The sequence below is a fragment of the Mya arenaria genome, chromosome 7, assembly GCF_026914265.1.
Source record: "Mya arenaria isolate MELC-2E11 chromosome 7, ASM2691426v1".
Classification (NCBI taxonomy): domain Eukaryota; kingdom Metazoa; phylum Mollusca; class Bivalvia; order Myida; family Myidae; genus Mya; species Mya arenaria.
In genome coordinates this window covers 38,218,532-38,235,020 of record NC_069128.1, presented here as the reverse complement: position 1 = coordinate 38,235,020, position 16,489 = coordinate 38,218,532, and the positions used below count along the sequence as shown (strand labels likewise).

General features: G+C 32.1%; 1 long non-coding RNA gene across 1 annotated transcript; it reads left to right on the top strand.

Annotated features, from left to right (window-relative positions):
- The first annotated feature begins 8,391 nt into the window (after positions 1-8,391).
- On the top strand, positions 8,392-16,127 carry LOC128239865 (uncharacterized). Its single transcript, XR_008261948.1, has 2 exons — positions 8,392-8,580; positions 13,000-16,127. It is a non-coding gene; the product is annotated as an uncharacterized LOC128239865 (long non-coding RNA).
- The last annotated feature ends 362 nt before the right edge of the window (positions 16,128-16,489 follow it).

Below are 16,489 nucleotides of genomic sequence, written 5' to 3'. Positions count from 1 at the left end.
GTCAAAGTTACAAGCTTGTAAAAATCAAGGTCATGTCATAACTAGTCACACTAAGGTGGTGTTGTGCTAAAAATAACATCTTTAACCGATATTGTATTTATCTTAAATTACTTATCTCGGACAGTATTTACGTTTTGTCTTAGTATAACTCAAAACACATACTTAAAATTATCTACTTAAATTCCAATTCACGATTTATAGGTTTTAACATTTTATTATCATATGTTTCGTTTTAACACTTTAATATGTGAAAGCAATGCAACCATACACATGACGATTTGCTTAGTATTTCCATTTTTTCTCAATACTTTCTTGCAGAACATTTTAAGCCATGAAAGACAATCGCCTTGTACGCGGATGCTGGTTTTGAATAAAAGTTTATGTCACGAATCGTAATAAAGTCCACAATTCATTTAACAAGTATAACCAGATGCCCTATATAAATATAATTCACTTTTTCGACTGTTTTATAAGTAGTAATCAATATCACAATATTTTAAACTGTTGACTGGTTAACAGAATGAGGCTAACCGCGCGTGAGGCTACGCCATAGGTACGTCATGGGTTAAACCGAGATTCTAAAAATACACTGTAAATCAATTAAACTCGTGCATTTCCGGAAGTGATGTAATAATTTAAATGGTTCACAGAGAATATCAAGGACATTTCAAGCCCTCAATAGTCTATATGTTCAAGATTACCAGACATAAAGATAACAATATCAGACGTAAAAAACAAATTTCCCGATTTGAAAATGTTTACGAGATTAATCTCAACAAATTGCTGGAAAAAATGACTCTTTAATCAGATATTAAAACAGGTTTTGATATGGTCATTTCTGTATCGGCCTCGGGACAACAGGTCAGAAGTTATCTCCTCCACGTCGGGACAACAGTTTTGACTGTTACACAAATGCTCATGCAACAACTGTATTTTAAGGATAATTGACGAGTTTACTTACATCTAATATATAGCTCTAGCCTCCGGCAATGCTAGAATATGCCGGAATAATTTCAAAACATAACATTTATCCGATCAATTTATTCAGGATATAAGTATAATGCATATTAGATGATATTCAGTCAGAATCTCAATTTAAACACTCGATTTTTGCTTTCATTTAGAGTGTGACGTAATACTTTTGTATACGTCCATAACGTCATTTCCTGTTTAAAATTCAGTACCGGACGTCTTCAAACCTTTGTTTACCAAATCAAAAAAAAATGCCGTAAAGAAAACAAATGATTTATTATTTTAAATAAATACTTTCCATATAAAAAGATGAGATAAAAATGTGGCTTGCTGAAATAATTATGCAAAAGCAGTCCTATTGTACATTTAATAAAATGTGCGGAGGGATATTCATTATCAAAAGTAACAGCAGTGATAAATAACAAAGATTTAAAACACAGCATGGTGGTTATAAGAAATGGGAAACAAGGTATAGCGTGCAAACGTGAAAGAAATGATTGCGACATGTGTATATAACTAACACCAAGCTGTAGATATCAAGTCATTTTTATGCCTTATATCAAATGAGAGATGATTCTTAGCCTGTAATCCCGCTACAATATTTGAAATGATTTATTGTAAATGACATATTCTATTTAAGATGCGCTCTTACCCAGAAATAAGATTTACCGCAATAAACACAACTGTTTTGATATATTAAAAAGGATTGATAAATGTCGAAAACAATGGTTCTTATGAAGGATACCGAGTTTAATTTGAAAGAAAGGTGCAGAAAATATGGTATTTCTACCTTATAAGTCTATAGTAGATCACACTAAATATTTTACCACTCATTACCAAGCATTTTACCAATCATTTTAAATTGTTTGCGTCTTCTGCTAATGAAACCACGGTTACAATCTTGTTATCAGTAATTAATAGTTTCCATAAATGCATTATTTAGTGAGTAGTTAAAGGTGTGTAAGCACATAGGGCCCTTCGAAACAGTCCTGTCTTTATCAACATACATTTTAAAGCACACGTTGGTTTGGTTAAAACAGTATTTATTCTATATAAGTACATTTAGCAAATACATACATTACATACATAATAATTAAGGATTGAGGAGATACCTAAAAGCTAATATGTATACCTTTCTCCTAAAGCACACGTTAAACGAACTGTGTCTGCACCAAATTAAATAGTATGATAAATGCTTGCACCACATGTTTTTAACGTTTTCTAGATTTAATTCCTACACAAATAAAAATTAAATTAAAATAAACACACTCATATACCATTATAACCTTTGACCTGCCCTACAGAGAGGTATGTTTTGAAAAGACGTATACGAAAAGCTTGTATGCCATATGGAAATTTAATGATGTTCAGAGGTCAAATCAATAACACTTATCACAGTATGTACATTAAAACCATTCCTACCATAAAATCCAAACATGAGTAAAAGTAATATAAGTAATAAAACGAATAGCATTAGTACAATGCTACTAATTTAGTTACTGATTTGCACAGCTAAGTTTATAAAAACAAATCGGGTATATATTCATTCCTGGTTGTATTATATGTATATATATATAAGATTAGTGTATCGAGTGGAAAAATCAACTATAAAAACTGCTTTTTAAATCAGTTGCTTCCGTTTAATATATATTTCTTTTTAACACTTTAAGTTTGCAAAAATGTAATTTGACTTTAAAAACGATCGCATACGTTTAAATAAGATTTGTTTTAGAAATAAACTTACCGGGGATAAGGAAAATGGCAATCCCATTTTCAAACGTTTTCTTGTAGCTGAATCCTTGAATATTTGTTTCTGTTCAAAACATTGACGAATTTTTGTTTTGTTCAAATATAAATTGGATGCTTTAGTACGTTTTTACTAAGTTTCCAAACTATTTGACTTATTTAACTTGTTAAACAAACTTTAGGGGAAAATAACAAAACAATTAACTAATACTTTTAATTAGCAATCAAACGTCTTGTTAAAAATGAAGCGTGGTCTTCACCCCATCTCGGAAACGACCCGTGTACAAACGAAGAAGAATATTCTCAGAAAATGACTGTGCTTTGATATTCACGTTTCATATACCCACGTTCTATCATAAAACGAACTATGCAACTGGTAGATCGGCTTTTAATATAATGTTAAACCACTGATGATTGGTTTCCTCGTTTAACCGTTCAAATATTTCTTCAGTAAATAGTGACCTCTGTTATGTTGATAACGGGTCCATGATCTTTTTATTCGTGCATATACATTTCTAAATAGTATTGTACATGCATAAAAGTGGTTTAATGAATGTTTATGAAGAATTGACAGTCTACCTCATTAGCGATCAAAGGTTTGCGTTGGGGACGTCCCTAGGGTGTAGCAAACGGTTAATCGTAAACGAGGTGTTTAGAAATGTAAATATAATATAAATAAAACTACAAAAATACGCATAACAGTATTACAAACAGATTTTGTTCAGTGTAAGTGTATTTTATTATACACGTGAAAATATGCTTTTTTTATGAAGCTTGTGAAATAAAATACGATCTTACACTGAAATGACGAAAAATAGAAATGTTTGTTGTTAATATGCCACGTCTAAATGTGTCGTTTTATTTTAAAGCATATGTCGGTTAGTTTAAAAATAACATTAGACAAAACATTAGAATATATTGAATGGTAAATAAATTGACCTCACATGCTCGTACAAGATATCAATAAACAGCTTATACGACTCTACACCCAACATAGTTATTGAAAAAGTGTCTTATTCCGGTTTGTAAGCGCACCGTGCACAAGCATTGCGAGTAAGCCCACTAGCCGATACATTGTAATTAGAAAGGCCATGATAATAATCTAATGTTTATCTTTCGGAATATATATTTCTACTTTTCTATTTATAAATCTGTATTTATTAATGAAATATGAAGAAAAACTCGTACTGTATATATGTATAGGTTAGAGTTTTTTTAAGTAATATCTTCGCGAATAAGTAACCTATGGAAGCGGATTACTTAATTAATTCTAATCGACTTAGTGTTAGCCCATCCCAAATTGCATCAGCTTTAAAATTAAGCAGTGCGCGTGTGACATCATTTACATCAGCGTTGGCACTGAAAATCCACCTTTGCATAATATGCATTATTGATGGCCACCCACTTCTGTAGTAGGTCCGGGAGAAGATTCACTTCTACCGCCAATCCTTCGGTCTGTTGTCTGGTCACTGTGCGTCTGCAATAATAAACGTATACAAAAAAATGTCTCTACAAAGAACATCATTTATAACGTATTCACATAAACCCAATCGGTTAACATTCATGGCTAATGACTTAGAAAGTTTACATTCGTATGAGTCAATAAAACAACAATTTTACATCTGATCTAGTACTGGAACTTTAACGATTCATCTCTGGCGATTCCGCTATAGATCAGCCTGTTATAACTTCACTTCATAACAATATTTTCATATAAACTAGCACTTGTGATTGCACCGTGTTCATTGTACATTGTGTTTCATCTCTGGCGAGTCCGCCATAAATCATGAAAGCCGAATTTTATAACTTTATAACACTATTTGCATATGTACTAGTACTGTAACTGACTAACTGGTGAAGCCACCGTATACTATGATTAGAATACAGCCTTGATTTTCATCAAAGGAAACTACAGATAAGCAATTATTAAGTGATACACTTAACTATTAAGAATTTCAACTTTCGTGCGTGTTTAAAAGTCCGCATTCTGCCACTCATTCAATACACACTCCGTGTATCATTGACAATAAGTCAACCAATGAGGTTGAAACTCATTCCGCCCCTTCTTAATCATTGAAAATTTACTTCATAACATCTAAGTATTACTTATTCATCTCTGGCGTTTCCGCCGTGAATCAGCGATGCCACTCATATGATCTTCAGATTATCTTCCTTAATAATGCAATAATTCTATAGTGTAGTAACATAAAGCGTATCATAATTATGTACAACAATCTTTCAATAACATATCATAACAATATCCTAAGAAATGATCAGATGCATTCTAATAGTTACAGAACTAAACATAATCCACAAAACCCTTTTTTTATAAGGAACATATATAATAATGGCTTGTCAGCCAAGACAGGCAACTCATCTGTCTAACAATTATAATGGCAGCCGAGCCAAATGTTCAATTATAAAAAAGTACAATATCTGTATTTATAAGCAAATACAGGACATATCACTGAATCATACACAACACAGTTTTACTTATCTCACAGTTTATTAGCAATTCGACTTATATGATATTATTAAATTAATATTCTTAAAATACTAATTTTAATTCCAACATTCTGAATTTTTAAATCTTCTAAACCAAATAATCCAGAATTATTTCCGCAAGGTGTGTAAACAAATTCAGTGTTGTCAAAACATATCAATCAATTACATTCACATCCAATGAATGTAAATATCCTAAGAAGTGATCAGATGCATTCAAACTGTTTCAGAACTAAACACAATCCACAAATCCCTTTTTTGTCTAAGGAAAACATATTATAATAGAGTGTCAGCCAATATTGGCAACTCATCTGTCTTGCAATTATATAATGGCAGCCAAGCCAGATGTACTTGGTCAATTACAAAAACAAGTAAAGAAACAATATTTGTATTTATTAGCGAACACAAAACAAATCACTGAAACTTACATAAAACTTTCTTACTTATATCTCAGTTTGTTAACAACTCAACTTATTAAAATAAAATTAAATAAGTATTCTTTGAAATTTTTCTTTCATTTTAATGCCAACATTCTGAATTTAAAATCGTCTAAGCCAAAATATCCAGAATTATTTGGCATTGCTTCAAATCTATCTCGTTCAATTCAGAGAAGATTAAATTTCATTTATAATACTTATCTTTATGTGTTGACTATATGGCCAAAACTACAGCTGACGCTGACAGGTAATATCATATCAGAAAACCACAATAGGCGGGGGAACACCATCGGGGCGCGGCACTTGAACAGTAAGTGACGTCAACGAAAAACAGCTGCCATGAGGTGAAACAGCTAATCTGTTCACAGCCACGTGGTAGAACTGCTGGATCCGTGAAGCCCCGACCTCATTGTGTTGCATTGTTCTCCAACTTGTTTCTCCCCCAAAAAAATAAAAAAGTCACCGCAATATTCTCTAATAGTATGTTAACTAAACACTCACTTTCTATGTAAAACTAGAAGCACTTGATATCAAACTGGCGAAAAACACATTTATTGATGCCTTCAAAAACAGATGAAAGCAATTCTCACAGGTTACAATTTATGTATAAACTGAAGTAACTCATATTTTCTACATGTCCCATATTTCCACTGCATAATCTGAATCTTTATGTTGTACATGTACGCGTCGTTTCAAATAAATATAACAAACATATTTTTAATACGACTTACCCTCTGTAAGAGGATTAAAGTCATGCCTTGTTCGGTCGCTGCAATAAACACGGACTTCTGCCTACTGCCCGCTACGACATCATATGTAACAATCAATTGTATCGATTTGAACGTATCGGTACCGCAAAGCTGATTGCCTTTACTTCCAAATGCGCACAAAATACTCGTGCGTATGAATCAATCAATCGTGCTTATGAAGCGCCACCTGGAGGTTATTCCTTTATAGACAAGAGAAACTAATTTTCTTCTAATTTATTTAACTCAAACGTAGACAATTATATAACGTGTTTGCAATATCGTTATTAAATGTTTGTTTGTTTTCCATTTCAAACATTAAGTGCATTCAAACAGGAATATATACATTATACAATACACTGAACGCAAAAGTACATATTTCAATGGCTAAACATACAGAAAAGTGTTTTAAATCATAAGCTAAAATAGGTATAGTTTTTATCTTAATGTGATGACACGCAAACATCATACATCGTATATTTTTTAAATGGCTAATGTTAAAGCGCTTTATGTCGAGTATGGAGTCGGAGCCTTCCGAAAATATTTGTTTATAAGAAATGGGGAATTTTAAATTAAAACAATCATTATGATCCTCAAACGAATTTTTATGTATGTTAAGTGTATTGTTGTGGCATACAGAAAATTACATTAGCAATAATAATAAATGGAATACATGATTATATTGAAAGCAAAAGGGAATAGATGTGTAACAATAAACTTATTTTGATTGAATTATCATAAATCAATATGTTGCAAAATGTGGTCGGTTACACTAAGAAGACACTTGAAGACACCAGCCACTAAAATAGTCTATGTCACAAGTATACTATTTGCACCGTACGTCATATTCGTTGATGACATCATGTGTGCCAATTTTATATTGCTATGTATTTAAAGCTCTTGGGGAAAACTATACCTTGATAACCTGACATGCAATACGACTATTTTGGCCACGGGAAATGTCACCATGCAAATAAATGCCACGTATTATGTTGAAATCCGCATTAAAATAGTTGATAATATTAATGTATTTTACATAGAATATAATTAACCAATTCTAATGTCACTCGATGCAATGAAAGAATGCTTGGTTTGCATGTACTTCGATGCTCAAACTAAATGAATGACATGATTCCAATTAAATTGAACATTATACTATATGCGTAGAAGAAAGGAATCTTTGTTCCATGCGTGATAATGTGTTTTAGTTGCAAACAATTGTCGTTAGTAGCTGTTTATTGAATTTAAAACAGATCTTGCCTTTGTTAAAATTATAAAATATATTTTCATTAAAAAACAAAACTTAAACGTAGTTATTTAAATTATATCAAAAACACATAAAAAAGTTGGACAAACATACAAAATATAAAACTAATATGGAAATATACCCTGTTAACTTTCGCGCCCATGGTAAACTTAACCAAAATTCATATATTGTCGCAATAACATTAATTGATTAAATGTCATTTAGATAGCTATTAGCTTTCCTCATAATGTGTTTATAAAACACATTATACTGATTATGAAGATTTAAACTGTCATGATTTACTTGCATATACATAGAAAACTATCGTCATAATACTAGATAATGCATGTAAGTATACATTCCTTAAACGTAACACGGTATGAATATCAATTTTTGTTTGGTAAAATTATTGAAACATAACCTTATTAGTTTAAACAAGGGAAAATAGGAAGAATTATTAAACTCATCTATGTATAATCCTTTGTTGCAGTAGATATTTGACTAAATTCACAACAAAAGTATTCGCTATATTTCTGAGCAGCGCAAGCATCATATTTACGATGTTTATATCATAGTTTATATAAAGTTTACATGACATTCCGTTCTTATATAAAGGTACCAATTTGGATTCCGCGATTACATCATGCTCATTTCAAAATATTAGGTTGCAATCATGTTTATTTTGTATATGTACATTAAATCACGTCTTATACAACGTTCGTCTTCCCTACTTGCAGACGCATCATCCGTCCCCGGGAAAAGCGTATGGAGGCGGCAGGTTCACAGGACGCTTGAGAACCGCCCCTGAGGGCGAGCTGCTATGTAGGATGTTAAAGGCGGCGTTCAGGGGAGGGTTGATGTTCATCGTGGAGAAGGAAGGAAAAGTTGTCCTGGATGGCGTCTCATTGTATGATTATTCAGTGTACGCCCGGTAAGAATAATCTTAAAGGTATGATTAGAGTCAGCTTTCAATAGGATGCTCAGGAGAGGATTAGAGTTATTTGTTGTGAAGTACAGAAATATGTTCTGAATGCCGTTTCGTTAAGGATCATGTATGAACGTTTTATGCAGGTATTTATTTTGAATGTACAGTAATTATATGCGTCACATGTATAAAGCATGTTTTAGGTGGTCGTCATGGTAAGCCATCATTGATAGCATATAACGTTTTCATAGGCTAGTGGTGAAGTTCAATATAGGTAAAGTTAGTAAGGTTTACATGACGTATAACTAAAGCAGCGTTTGAATGCTTCTTTCATGTTTTTCGGTAAACTTAGGAGTTTTATTAGTGAAATAACAGCAGTTTAAATATACATTTGATATTTAACTTCAAACTGTGGATTGAAAATATCAATTTCAAGAACTACTTTTAAAGCAATTATATTATTTTTCCTTTTACCCGTATGAATACTGATGATAATTGATCGTAAAGAAAGATTGCATATGTTTTAAAACGATGTTTATAGAAACAAACACAACTGATCGCTCATTAAGGACATGGCAATCCCATTTTTTTTTGCTTCAAAACATTTCATTTCTTGCAATACATAAAGCGGAAACAATTGTTAGAACATTACATCAATGTTATAGCATGTATTCAATATATTTTCTTTTTATATATATAAGTCTTACATTGTAAAACGAAATTCCCGGAATATGCACACAGCAATTCACAGATGAATTTTTGCTTCATAAAAATTGCGTCTGTTCAATAAATGAGACAGCAAGCAAATGTTCGAAAATTAATTCAATGCTAATGTGTATATCCAATATATTTTCTTTTTATATATAAGTCTTACACTGTAAAACGAACTTCCCGGGATATGCACACAGCAATTCACAGATGAATTTTTGCTTCATAAATATTGCTTCTGTTCAATAAATGAGACAACAAGCAAATGTTCGAAAATTAATTCAATGCTAATGTGTATATTCAATATATTTTCTTTTTTATCTTTGTCTGACTTTGTTTTACGAATTTCCCGTGAAATGCACGAAACAATTAACTAATAAATTGAAATACACAACTCAATGTCACTCGTCATCTCACAAAAAAACGTCATGAAGAAGATAAAATAAGAATTTCTGAAACATGCCGACGAGTATAGTTGTTCGGTAGAATACAGCGTTTAGAAGTCTTGATATCATAATGCTCATCACAGGAATAAATACGATTTGGTTCTTACAAATGATACTTGCTACGGCTCTAAATAATTTCGTACTGAAAAACTCCTCATGTAATATTTTGTATTTGACATGAAAATTTATGTTGATTACTATGCGGATGATAACTAACAACAACAACAACAACAACAATTACCTTTATTTGTCATGGTAACATTTGTTACAACAGACTATAGAGTTCAATAAAGCATCGGTAAAGAAGATGTTATCGAAGTGAAATTATGACGCAATATAATAATGTTAACATGTACAACTGAAATAAAGCTTCATAAACGTATTTGCGGAGGAAATGTAGGATATTTGTGGTATTAGTTTTTTTCAGCAAGTTAATTGTTGTCTTAATAAAAAAAGTAGATAATTATACATGCATCGTTTCATTATATTTGATAGTATAAATACTGCTATAAAAACATGACGCTTTAATGTAATCTAGCACAGATCGATATGAAGTGCGGGTCATTTACGGAAAATTATTTCTATAGTACACCATGAAAACCACGTGCAAAATACAATTGTGAATGAATGTGTTTATTTAAACTTTAGAGTGAATGACATTCCAGCGTGAATATTTATAATATCTGTCATGTGTTTTCGTTCCGGATCGAAAAATCCGACCCGAGGGCACCTGCATTGCCAGGTAACGAGGCTTGCCGAGTTACCGGCTACGCAGCGTGCCCGAGGGTCGGATTTTTCAATCCGGAACGGACACACATGAAATATATTTTTTCTAGCATACCTTGAATTACACTTTTTTTGTGAAAAATGCATAGAAAAGCGCAGTTTTGTAAATTTCACAAAACAGCACGTGCGATGATGTCAGCTGACGTCATGACGTGCATTAATATTTATTCACTTCATACGTCAAGAAGTTCCTTCAGTATCACGTCTTTTAAGGGTTATTTTGTTTTGTTTTGAAGGTGTGTTTTTGTAAAGATAATAGTTATGGAACTCATCTATTGAAATCTCATAATTATGGTTACATTAAATGTAAAATAAAAGAAATTAAAAGTATTACGTCACAGCGCGTGACTCATCTGGCATGGGGGGATGCCACATGGAGTTTTCCAGCACGGCTGAATTCACCGGAAATGCCTATCCGATGTGCTAGAAAGTAGCGTAATGATCGGAATGATCATATAATTATTCATAGAGTATAAAAAAATCTAAAAATAAATCGCAAATGATATAGTACATGAATGCAATGTTTCATCAGCATGTTTGGTTTAAAGGGGAATTTATATTTAAAAAGCAACCATTTATACAGCTCACGGAAGCACAACGTCGCCGTCCATGAGATGGGTATCAATGTTGTCATCGTATTAAATGGTGTCAGTATTATTTACGTAATATTTAGTCTCAAACGTCAGTCGAAACCCATATGATTGACTCGAAACATTCTTGAGTGGGCAGTCAAATCCTAAATATGTAGTATTTGTTTTAAATGATAAGAAATTAATATGCAGCTATACAAATTTTGTTACATTTATAGCAGTTGCTTTTCCAAGATATTTCTTTTAAAATAATAAGCATGTATCTTCTGCGCTAATGACGTATTTTGACGTGCTTCGCGGGAGGTCCTATATCCCGTTTAAATAGCACATACAGTTGGTCTTATTGTACGTAAACGCTTGTTCGTCATTGTATAGACAATCGGGTGTTCGCCTGAAGGGACTATATTTCAGTCCTCCAATTCGAAGTCGTTGATACAACTCGTAAAGGTTTGGTGTATTTAAGAAACATGTGACAGAAAATCAGTAAGATACATAGCAGAGGAGTCAAATATATATTAAACGACACAGATGCATAAATTTAAATTCATTTAAATATTCTTCTCTTTTCTTTCGTTTCTTTCATATTTCATTTCATTGATCAGCCCTATCAGAATAAGTTAAACTATCCAAAACTTTATAAACAAAATCGCAGGGCTACTTTTTATGATCAGTTGCACTGTCTGATTATACGAAATATGTGCAAACATTGAAAGTGTGGTCAAAATCTCAGAAATTATGAGCACGAATACTCTTCACATACTTATATAAACATTATAAACATGTGTTAGAAGTCCCATCACCACATAGTGTTTAAGTTATGCCTTCGGATACAGTGATCACAAACGGACGAGCGTTGAGCATCCGATTACAGTACTCCTGTAAAATATTTCTATTGTTTGTGTACCTACCGTGCGTTTTGGTACTATATCTTGTGTGCTGAATAATAAAACACATGTTTTAGAAATTTCTAAAATTCGGAAATTGCATCTATAAACACAAATAACATTTGAATTATGGATTTGCCTTCACGCAAAGAAATGTATACAGGGTAATAGCATCATGGAACCTTTTTCCAAATATATACCGCTAAGTCAACGTATTGTTAAGAAATCTTTATTGTCCGAATTTAAGCTGCTTTAGAAACATTTAGAACGAGTCCGACAATAATAAATGTATGAATTTAATTGAAACCCAGACGAATTAATGCATGTATCACGTGAACATTTTAGTGAATCTTAGTTAATCTTAGTGTGGATAAATAAATTTCCCTTTCGCAATTGCTGTGACAGTTAACATTGTTGAGCACTGAAGCATCCAACCGCAACGTAGCTCTAATTAAATATACCGTTCAGTGGTCTCCAAATAATATATCTCAGTTCGTGAATGGGCTCAACTAGTTTAACACGTATTATAATTGTAATAGTTTTTTACCTATATATACTGTTTGATTTAAATAATAATTACAAAATGTAGGAATTGTATACTGTAAAGAATGTAGACACATATTAGGGAGTAAGATAATAACTATATTTGTATATACAATCAGTTTGCTTTTTTACGTTTCATTTGAAACAAAGCTTAAATTCTGATAGAATATCTCGATAGTATCAGTGACCTGTAGCTGTTTATTATTAACGAAACTATGCAGGCAAAATATGGCGAGCCCATCCTCAATAAGGCAAGGAGGTGATTTCAGAAGCTCCTATTAGTAATGAACTATGTCTGTAGAGTTAAAGTATACATTCTATTTTTTAACTTGCGTATCAAGTTCGGCCTACGTTTAGTACATGTAAAGTTTTAGTTAATTCTTAATTTTAGACATTTGACAACAACTTCGGGCTTCGATAAATACATACATACTCTGCCTATGGTAATAGTTTATCTTATATGTATAGAGATTACATTGACTACACCCGGACATTGAAAGCGGAACTGGCAGCCAAAGGCATCACAGAGGCGAACACAGATCAGGAAGAAAAGCTGGTAGAGACTTTTACTGTCGATGGTTGGTAGCTTTCGTCAGTCTTATGATACCGATAGTCTTACTCCAAATGACAATGTACTTTTTCATATGTATTAATGTTCTGTTTACATGGTATCTTTCTCTCTACCATCTATTTCACCGTTGTGTCTTTATAGAGTTGAGTTTTGAACTGCTTGTCTACTATGGAGTAGGGATGGTTAATTCACATGAAGGAATGAATTTGTTTCAATACACACGATTAATTATTTTCGTTCAGATTACATAGGATAATTTCAACATCGTGAAATATATGTATTGTATGGATATATATCGTCCACAAAGTGTTAAACACGAAACAGTATTTCATGATTAATGTAGTACCTTTGTTTTAATATCGGTTGACAGTTTTAGATAATACAATATGATAATAAGTAAGCAGACAAGGCAATGTCCAAGTTCATGTTTTTCACTTTTATGATAACATTTCATTTATAATGTTTAATAACTTCAAGTTCGAAGTCGCACTGAGTTCTGTAATGATATGATAGCAAGTTAACATACAAAAGAATAAAAGAGGCGCATGTTGAACCAGACGGAAACTTGGAAATAGACGTTCTCGGTCGATTGGCCTGTATACCGTCGTGGTTACCTGTTGTGGATATTGTATCTTCAAATGAACTCGTGTTAAAAATGAAATTTTCGTGTTGTATAAGATGTTTACGTAGTTGTTTAAAAAATCAAAGGACATAATTTGAAATGTTTTTAACTTTGGTAAGAACCTCTACATTTTATGGTCATTTTATTTGTATGTAAATAAACGTTGAGACGAGTAATATTCCATTGGAAGAGTAATTGGAAGCCATATGTCGGAGTAATTTGCTGAAGACGACATAACAAGCATGAACAATGCATACAGTGTAAATAATATCTTATATTTTTTAAGTTAGGTTTTATCCTTGTGCCTCTTAAAACATAATTCGTTATTTTGATGCAAGCTTATATTCCCTTGTATTTCCATTGTATGTGTCGGATGAATGTTAAACATTATGCTTTTATTCATTCCACTTTATAACTAATACTGTTTTGCTATAACTGTGTTTCCTTGATGCCTATGTTCAATAATACTTTGTCTTTATCAGGGGTTTATATGTAATATATAGTTTTAGAATGTTATAATTGCCCATGCGAAATACGTGCGTGTTGTTTTATTTTTCATTTTAAAATGTTTTGATGTTAACAATTTAGGTTAAATATTTCATATTCCTTACATCTACCCACGTAGAAGACGTTTATTACAGCAAACATATCGGACATGCCACGATTGGCCCGCTTAAAACGCTTACATTTAAAAAACAACAACACAGTTTTATATAAAGGATACTTTAAGAACTATGGCTTTAATGTTAGAGGGGGGACTTGGGGGCAAACTCAGAAGAATATCCAATAAACGAATCAACAACCGGCTATATTAGAACATTTCCATATGAGGCATGAGCCTTGGGCAAGCATTGAAAGTAGCTGCAAACCGTCAGAACTTGAACACGAATGGTACTATAACAACATGTAATGTTATATTTGTTCTTCTTAAACTAATTGTATAATGTGTAATAATAAGTGTAGTCATTAAAAACATACGCATCAGAGTCATCAGGATGGATGCTAGAGTTTATACTTGTGTCGAACCTGTGGTTTGCTGATAAACGTGACCACTTCTTATAATTCAATTTGCAATGTATATATATATATATAGGTCGATGAAATTAACTTCAAACTTAAAAATAAAGCGAGCAAATATTACTGCAAATTATACATTTTAGGGAAGTTTGTACGGAACACTATACAGAAATGAAAATTTTCTAAAAAGAAAAGTGCTGAAAAATAGGTTAAACTCTTTTTTTGCTCTGCCCTTATTGAATAAAAGTCTCTATTTATCCAACATGCACACTTCATAACCCTCAGTACCGTTTAAGGGCATCATGAACGCCTCTATATTCATATCCACAATTTATGACCCTCTTAACCAGTATCGGTAGTTCATATCTGATGTTATATAATTTAGACCGGCTCCACTTAAATAAAATGTAGATCGATTCTTTTAGGTCAGCGATAGCTATTCGTCAAATAAACAGCCTGTAATTCGTTAAGTTTGTTTATAAATAATTCAGGCTGATAACGCTTCTTGTCATAAATACACACAGTTGCTATAATGTAAGGTGATAAAGTAATAAATGTTCTTTTACATGCACATGTAAAATGTTTTCTCATACACGTTTTCATTAAAATGAACACTCCAAAACACTACATATCCTTTAAATTGACAAACATCCAAAAACGTTTTATATAACGATCATATCTAATTTTGATAAATAGTTTTGTAATAAGTTTGGAGTTGATATTTTTATAAAACACGTATGTTGTTCTGTCATTAAAAAGACGACACACAGAAATACTAGGAGTACAAAACCGAGGTATTAAAATGCATACGTACATTTCCATATCAAAGTGTTTTGATGAAATAATGATGTGCTAGTGATTCAGTTCCGTAAAATGACAATCCATTGTGTTCCTTCTCGAAATGTGTTACCATTGTTTCGAAAATATTACGCTTCGTTTTGATCCCCAACCCGTTGTGACCGTTCAATTGCATATTTCTTTGGAATCGTATAGTCCCTGAACAAGTTCTACTTTGTCAGATTTCATCAAATTCTAAGAATGCACTCTTACTCTCAAACAGGATTTACCGGAATAAGTAAAAATGTTCCAAAATACCAAAAGAGATAAATTAATGTCAAAAGCAATGGTCCATACGAAGCATACCGAGATCATATTTAAAGAAAGGTGCAGAAAACACGGTATTGCTACCTTATGTGAGATATGGTATAACAGTAAATCTTTTAGCACTCACCAATCAGTTATTATTTTTGCAACTTATTTACCTAATAAATACATGGTCACAATTTTGTTATCAGTTATTCATATTTTTGATAATTTTACTACTCAAAATGTATGTTTGTATACATGTGTTTGTATTGATTTTGAATAAATGTGCCTCTTAAAATATTTGAAATGCGTTAAACAGAGAAATCCCAAATCTGCATTTTGTCAAGGAAGCTGTCCTGTAAAAGCAGTATTTACCATTTGTATGGCTATTTGAAATGTATTATTTACCAAATGATATGATTCACAAGTTTCAGTGTGTATTATACTAAATAGAATATGACTCCTGAACTTTATGATATTACCTAATTGCTATTTTAATTTAAGCTGTTTTGCAAGAATATGTACAATCAATTTGCCGACTTTCCAAAAAAGAAAACAAGTGTTTTCCTGATCTTTTAAATGTCAGGACAAAAACGATGACTTAATTACGATATTCGATGTCAGCAACTTAAGAGTTATTTGACTTAAGAGATTGTAATTCA